Source organism: Leuciscus leuciscus (genome assembly GCF_965113295.1).
Source record: "Leuciscus leuciscus genome assembly, chromosome: 17".
NCBI classification, from domain to species: domain Eukaryota; kingdom Metazoa; phylum Chordata; class Actinopteri; order Cypriniformes; family Leuciscidae; genus Leuciscus; species Leuciscus leuciscus.
In genome coordinates, this window is record NC_138741.1 from 35,141,775 (window position 1) to 35,148,645 (window position 6,871).

At 40.2% G+C, this 6,871-nt stretch overlaps 1 long non-coding RNA gene across 1 annotated transcript; it reads left to right on the forward strand.

The window, feature by feature from the left end:
* Window positions 1–655: 655 nt before the first annotated feature.
* On the forward strand, window positions 656–3,977 carry LOC309479522. Its single transcript, XR_014199262.1, has 4 exons — window positions 656–1,338; window positions 1,641–1,880; window positions 2,606–2,733; window positions 3,766–3,977. It is a non-coding gene; the product is annotated as an uncharacterized lncRNA (long non-coding RNA).
* Window positions 3,978–6,871: the final 2,894 nt, after the last annotated feature.

The window sequence follows — 6,871 nt, forward strand, 5'->3', positions numbered from 1 at the left end:
CACATGGGTTGAAGTTGTTATGGTAAGGTCATCCATAAAGCCTCTTATAGGAGGTTGGCGGATGCCAGACTCCATTGATGGCCCTCTGGATTCCTTTCCTGCAGCTGTTATGAGCAGGTTCATTCCTATGACAAACAGGATGGGGGAGATGGTACAGCCTGTCACAATTCCCTTTTCAAGGTCCTGCCACTGGGTTGTGAAGTGGGCAGTTTTGAACCGTAGTTGGAATCCTCCGAAGTAGCTGGTAATTATACCCCTGGTGTGATGGGGGACATGGTAGTGTTCCATAGCCATGTTGATGAGGCCATGCGGGATTGAACCGTATGCGTTAGCCAAGTCGAGCCAGACAACTGTTAGGTTTCCTTTGCTTTCCTTGGCCTCCCGGATCAGCTGGTTGAGGATGCCCGTATGTTCCAAGCACCCGGAAAAACCTGGAATTCCGCCCTTCTGGACTGATGTATCGACATATTTGTTCTTCACCATATAGGTGGTCATCCTTTTTGCCAGGACAGAAAAGAATACCTTGCATTCGACACTTAGGAGAGAAATGGTTCGGAACTGACTGATGTTGGAGGAGTCCATTTCTTTAGGTACAAAACACCCCTCTGCTCTTTTCCAGGATGCTGGAATGATACCTTTTGATGGTTTAACTTACATTTAACTTAATTGATGTTATCTGGCATTTTGTAATGTTTACATTCCAATAAAAACAACACATTAAATTATACAGTAGGCCTAGACTATAGACTATTTACTTGTGATTTAACTGCAATCATGTAAAAACGTTATAATATATTTACAACAGTGCAAGTATTCCACAGCGACTCTAGGGGTCGCTGTTTGACAAAAACACAATTTCTACTTAATGTGGCTTTAAATTCTGGATTATTTGTAGTGAGATTTTCAAATGTGTGTTCATTGTAATGTTCTTGTTATAGTCAAGTCACCTTCATTTATATAGCGCTTGATACTATACAGATTGTTTTAAAGCGGCTTCACTGTAGTAAACAGGAGAATAACAGAATCAGTGAACCAAGCAGAATTCAATTCTGTTCTAGCTCTAAAAAATCATTCATGAGTGACTTGTTCATATCATCTTTGTATTGGATAGGAAATAACATACTTGCTGAGAGCTCTGAGCTCAAGACTGTGACAATCACGAGGCTGGATGCAAATGCAAGTAAAATGCTTTATTAAGTAAAGGAACAGATGCAGGATACTCCTCTGGCACAAACAAACGATTCGGTGGGCAATCGGGCGGAGGTGTTACCCCTTCCAAGGCAGACAAGACCTTCAATTCGATCTCCCATCTGAGTGTGGAGACAATTAGGGTCTCGGGTAAAATGCACTAAATGAACTGATTAGTGTCAAAAACATTGATTAATTCAAGAAAGAAACAAGTTGCTGAAATCAATCTGTAATGCTATAATAATCTGTTTGGAATATGTGATTGTGTATTGTCAACAATAAGCAGAAACATTCTGCATTTCCATTTTGTTGTGTGGATCATTCATTTCAACATTTATCCTCATTCTCATGTTTAAGAATCTGTTATCTGCTTGACAAATAATGTATGCTACTGCCCACTAACATGCTTTTAAAGCTATTGTTATTCAATGTGTGAAATTTTCCATCCTCAGACCGCTCCAGAACCAGGAGAGCTGCTTTCTCTAAGAGGACGGTGGAGGTTTCGAGACCCAGGTCTGATGACCGTGATCAGGATCCGCACCCGACCCAGACATAGAGCCAGGATCTTCCCGGATCTTTAACATCTCTGTCTTCTGAGTTTTCTGTGTCCACAGGTCAGGCTCACGGGACGAGGGCGAAGCAGAACCCAGATGATGGACGTCCGTCCACTTCATCTGAACACTCTCGCAGAGGTCAGAATAGGCTTTTAATAAAGAAGGAATGGCTTAGTTTCTATTTCTATTTTCAATGGCTGATTTGTCATTGAAAATAGAAAGTTGAACCAACTAAAGTAACGGTAACACTTTATTTTCAACTATTACTACAACTACTACAGATTAGCATTTCTGCCGTGTTTGCCGTGTCGGGATTATTTCACTGTCATAATGACTTGCTGTGGGGTTAATTATATTAACAGATCGTCCCAGAAGAAGCCTGGACTACATTTTTTCCGGTGAGTGAAAATCTAATATAATTTCATTTATTCATTTTATTTCGAATAATTTATTTATTATTTATAATTGCATTTAAAACTTTATTACACTCCAAGATCCAACAGACTGTGATTAGCTGTAGGCTGAAACCATGGACGTAACGTATAAAACGTCTGAAACGTTGTCATATAATGTTACGCCTGCATTTCATAATTTAGCGTAACATTTACTAACACTGACTATATTGGAAGTATTTTTGACATGTTCTCAAAGATATGTGTAGGAAATTAGCCTGTAATTACTCAATAGACAGTACAACGAAACAAAATGAGGACTAGCTGTGATGTCCGCCACAAATTCTTAAGCTAAAATACATTTATTAACGTTACAACCTTTTGGACACTGTAGTAATTTAAGTTCTATTAATTGACAGTAGTCTGTGAAGGAGGTAACTATCTATTTGTTTATGTAAAGTTTTCCTCTAGGTGATCCAGAACATCTCAGGCTGGACCAGTGGATGCTCAATGTGAAACGACAGAATTGGACTCCTAACAAGTATTCTCGTCTGTACAGTGAACATTTCGAGAGTCATCACTTCACTACTGACTCCAGGGTACAGACACCTCGTTTCATACCTAACAAAGATTCAAGCAACATATTGGTTGAAATTGGCGAAATATTGACCATCATACATTCATTTACATTACATTACTAAATATTTGATTAGGTCACTGTTAAGGTGAAATTAGTGACACACCAGTTAAATTTAGGGTTTTCACCGATGCAAAAATCAAGCAACATGACCACTTTTTGCTAACCTTTACATTTCAGTGCTTTTAGGGCTGCACGATATTGAAGAAAAATGCGATAACTCATTACATAATGTGATATTCTATATGCGATACGATAATGCTTAAAGTGTGTAAAACTAATTTCAATTATCTTTAAAATATATTTAAAATTATATAACCTACTTGCGTTTCACATTCTTTTTTTGACAAGAAAACATCCCTACAACTTCTGAAAGTGAACATCAGTGTTTTACTGTAGCATAAGAAGTGTTATTTTAACATCAGTGTAAACCACTGGGTTTAGAGTTTTAGGTTATCCTACATTAGGTTTATTTAACAACAGAAATGGAATAATCAAATGTAAAAATAAAACACTGCTTAGTTTTCACTGTATGAATTAGATATACACTGATTCTTGTCAAAGCTACAAATTTTTTTTTAGAGTTATTTTCTCTTTGTCTTTTTTTCATGACCCCAGTTATTGCAAGCTGTGGTGGTATGCATATCGCGATATATACATTTGCGATATTTCGATAATTTCTATATATTGTGCAGCCTTACCTATTATGCAAATACGATAAAATAAAAAAATTCTCTGTGAAATTCATGTTTGAAAAATGATTCTCCAAGCGAGACAGCGGGACACAGAATGATTCCGTTGTGACAGTTATTGCGAACAGTTACATATTCGTTTAATAGCAATAATAATTTTTAAATGTAATCTGTACATTCATACTAGTGTTAGACCGAATAATGAAACATAAATGCATACATCTCTGTTATGAATAACAGCCATTTACAGCCAATATGACCAATAATGTCATATTTTGTATGCTTCCTGTAATTTTTATTAGGGAAGGACATGTCTGAAGGACACTGCTGTGCCAACCATTTTCTCTTTCTCCAAGGGCAAAGAACAACAGCCAAAAATAACACGCTTGGTAAGTATTGATGAGGTGGTAAGTGGCATCTCTATGGCCTACAGAAACCATCTCCAGGCATCACTGCAGTTTGCCAAGCTACAGAAAGATGCTTTCAGCGGCTGCTAAAAACCAATGAGGGAAGGGCTCCACAGGAAGAGGAACAACAGCAGCCATTGTCACTCAGGTTCTTTCTGATTGTTCTGAGAAGAATCTCTTCCCACAGCTGCACACTCACATGTTTGACATGTGTGTTGAAGCTAACCATGTCCATGTTCTGGTGAAGATGGCTTCTGCGTGGTACTGCAAAGTTAGATTAAATCATATAGCAAGACGGACGACAGATAAAATGAAAGAAGGCAAGGTAGTCCACAAAAAACGTTCAAAATTAATCAATTTTTATGGAGATTAAGGGAAAGGTGGTTGGTCGTATGTGTGTGTGTGTGTGTGTGTGTGTGTGTGTGTGTGTGTGTGTGTGTGTGTGTGTGTGTGTGTGTGTGTGTGTGTGTGTGTGTGTGTGTGTGTGTGTGTGTGTGTGTGTGTGGTTGCTGTATAGCATGTTTTTCTATGTGTATGTCAGAATGTGGCTAATTAAAACTTACTTTGTAGTTATCAGACGTAGAACATGGAAAATGGTACTGAGCCTATCTCTCTTTGGACAACATTGTAAATGTTACTTGGAGCCTGCATGAACTAAGTAATGTTCAATGGGTCTCATTCATGAAACACGAGCAGAACGAACTTTTGTGTAAATCGTGTGTAAAGTAGCCTGGAAATCCACACCTAAATCTAAAAGATTAATGGTCTGGTGTCGGTCAATGAAAATCGGCCAGCTCGAGGGGCGGCACCAAGCATGCATTTGAAAATCTCACAGCACGCAATTGGATAACACTACGACCAATCACAACAATAAACCCCATACGCTTAGCTACCAGCGGAGCTAACTGGTAGATTAGACTCTTCCGGTCGGCAAAACAGCAAAAACACCCTTCTTGCAAAGGAACGATTCAAGCGCCGTCTTCTGTTCCTCTTTTGGGAAAAAGCCAAGTCTAACTCGTTCATTGTAGCGGCCAAAGCCGTTTCAAACAACTGCTATTCATCCATAGCCATCTTGCAATGTTTACTGATGACTTCGACGTCACAGCGCTGTCGTCATCTCGCCTCTGGCCCGCCTATATCAGATAACCCGATGTGATTGGTGCAGCTCAGATCGAGGGGCATATTTAATGAGCTCCATTGCTCGACACCAGAGTAACTCACTGAGCAAATTCAGCTTGTGCTCTCGCGAGAACTCTGGTTTACCAGGGTATGTGTAAAGTGGTTCTGGCGTAAATTTTCGGATTCATTAAAGGAGAACTTCGGTGAATTTTTAAGTTAATCTTGATCGTTTTACCTTTGTGAGTACTGTCTATAGAAAAAAAAACGAACCTGATCGGTGCTTGCAACGCGGAGCTGTTACAGTTAATGCCCAGAGCTCCCATTCAGCTAAAACGGCAGTTTTGGGGGCATAAACCTAAAGAGTGTCTTTGTGCCTCTTAACAGACACAAAATGCAATTAAAATGTCTGTCCAACATGAACAGGGCCCTTACATGACAACAAGATGCGTTTAGCAACTTAGCCATTGTTTAAACTCACCTAAATAGTGTTTTAGACGGCTAGCTGTAGTCTCGCGCTGAAGTCCCGTGGGAACTCAGTAGTAGCCGGAACACGACGCTCCTCCCACCTGCACTATGTGCGCGATTTTTTCCCCCAAACCACTTCAGCGGAAATCCCGCCCTGCAGCTGATTTAATTGGTTTAGGTTACAGTGACGATTGACATGACCAATGAAAACCTTAGAATCAGCTGCAGGGCGGGATTTCCGCTGAAGTGGTTTGGGAAAAAAAAAATCACGCACATAGTGCAGGTGGGAGGAGCGTCGTGTTCCGGCTACTACTGAGTTCCCACGGGACTTCAGCGCGAGACTACAGCTAGCCGTCTAAAACACTATTTAGGTGAGTTTAAACAATGGCTAAGTTGCTAAACGCATCTTGTTGTCATGTAAGGGCCCTGTTCATGTTGGACAGACATTTTAATTGCATTTTGTGTCTGTTAAGAGGCACAAAGACACTCTTTAGGTTTATGCCCCCAAAACTGCCGTTTTAGCTGAATGGGAGCTCTGGGCATTAACTGTAACAGCTCCGCGTTGCAAGCACCGATCCGGTTCGTTTTTTTTTCTATAGACAGTACTCACAAAGGTAAAACGATCAAGATTAACTTAAAAATTCACCGAAGTTCTCCTTTAATGAATCCGAAAATTTACGCCAGAACCACTTTACACATACCCTGGTAAACCAGACTTCTCGCAAGAGCACAAGCTGAATTTGCTCAGTGAGTTACTCTGGTGTCGAGCAATGGAGCTCATTAAATATGCCCCTCGATCTGAGCTGCACCAATCACATCGGGTTATCTGATATAGGCGGGCCAGAGGCGAGATGACGACAGCGCTGTGACGTCGAAGTCATCAGTAAACATTGCAAGATGGCTATGGATGAATAGCAGTTGTTTGAAACGGCTTTGGCCATTACAATGAACGAGTTAGACTTGGCTTTTTCCCAAAAGAGGAACAGAAGACGGCGCTTGAATCGTTCCTTTGCAAGGGTGTTTTTGCTGTTTTGCCGACCGGAAGAGTCTAATCTACCAGTTAGCTCCGCTGGTAGCTAAGCGTATAGGGTTTATTGTTGTGATTGGTCGTAGTGTTATCCAATTGCGTGCTGTGAGATTTTCAAATGCATGCTTGGTGCCGCCCCTCGAGCTGGCCGATTTTCATTGACCGACACCAGACCATTAATCTCCTTTAAATTAATGAATTTAAACATTTATTTTCCAAATATTAGTTGGTACGAAAGAAATCTCCACCTGCTCCCAGCCACGCGTAAATAGTGCGTTTAACATCCGAACGTTTTGCTCATTAATAAGGCTGCATTTTAATTCACCTTAATCGGGTATATATTTACACGGCATTTTGAAAAAAATATTAGTAATTACATACGGTTTTTCT